General features: G+C 38.0%; 1 protein-coding gene across 2 annotated transcripts in view; it reads left to right on the forward strand.

Annotated features, from left to right (window-relative positions):
• Positions 1 to 1,090, forward strand: part of Frk (fyn related Src family tyrosine kinase) — a 130,001-nt gene that overhangs the window by 39,305 nt on the left and 89,606 nt on the right. The window lies entirely within an intron of this gene.

Here is a 1,090-nt window from a genome sequence, read left to right on the forward strand (position 1 = left end):
TCTCTCTCTCTCTCTCTCTCTCTCTCTCTCTCTCTGTGTGTGTGTGTGTGTGTTTGTGTGTGTGTGTGTGTGTGTATGTGTTTGTGTGTATGTACACATTCATGGTACACATGTAGATATGAGAGGACTTTGCAAGAGTGACTTTTCTCCTACTATATGGGGCCTGAGGATCAAAATCAGGTTCTCAGGCTTGGAATAAATGTCTTTACTTGCCAAGCCATCTCACTGGCCCTTTGTCTTTTTTTGAGATGGTTATAGATTTAACTGTAAATGATAAAATTTCCTGTCTTGATAATGGTAACAACTTTCAAAGTTAGTACACCATCACAGACATGTGAAGCTTAGGCAGTTGCATCCACACAGGGCTGCCTCCTTCTGCATGGATACAGCAGCCCTGGCCCATTTTGCTTCTTATCCCCACTTCCCCTGTCTTTCTTATAGTCTCCAGCCCTGGTACCAGCAAGCATGAATATGTATATATTTGCCTAAGTTCAAGACTATCACATAATATATCTAATATATTTGGAATTTGCTTTAGTCACCCAATAAAAGTTCCTGGATATTCATATAGATTGCTATGCATTTATATCTTCCTTTTAATTACTTCACAGTATTTCATGGTTTGAATATACATAGCATAAATACCATTTATTCTCTAAGAGAGCTCTGAGTTATTGCCAGTCTCTGTTTTTTATGAATGAAGATACAGAAAACATTTTTTCTACAGATTTTTGTGTGAACATACATTTTCATTTCTTGGGAACAAATGCCCAGTGTATAACTGCTAGGCCATATGGTACTCCATCTTTCATTTTAATAAAAATCTGCCATACTATTATTCCAAATGGCTTTTTTTTAAAACAAAATATGAACATATTTATTAGGATGCTCAATAATGAACATGTTATCACTTTCTTCATGTTAGGGAGAATACACCTGACCCATGCTGTGGGAAGAACAGGATAAGGGCTCCCAACACGGGNGTCAAATGGTTCCACAAGTCATCCCCATTTACCAAGGAGAGGATGTTTCCTCCTAGCATTGTCTCTGTTATAAGTTCCAGCAAATTGCCACGATCTCCTCAGAATCC

The sequence above is a fragment of the Mus pahari genome, chromosome 9, assembly GCF_900095145.1.
Source record: "Mus pahari chromosome 9, PAHARI_EIJ_v1.1, whole genome shotgun sequence".
In the NCBI taxonomy this organism is placed as follows: Eukaryota; Metazoa; Chordata; class Mammalia; order Rodentia; family Muridae; genus Mus; species Mus pahari.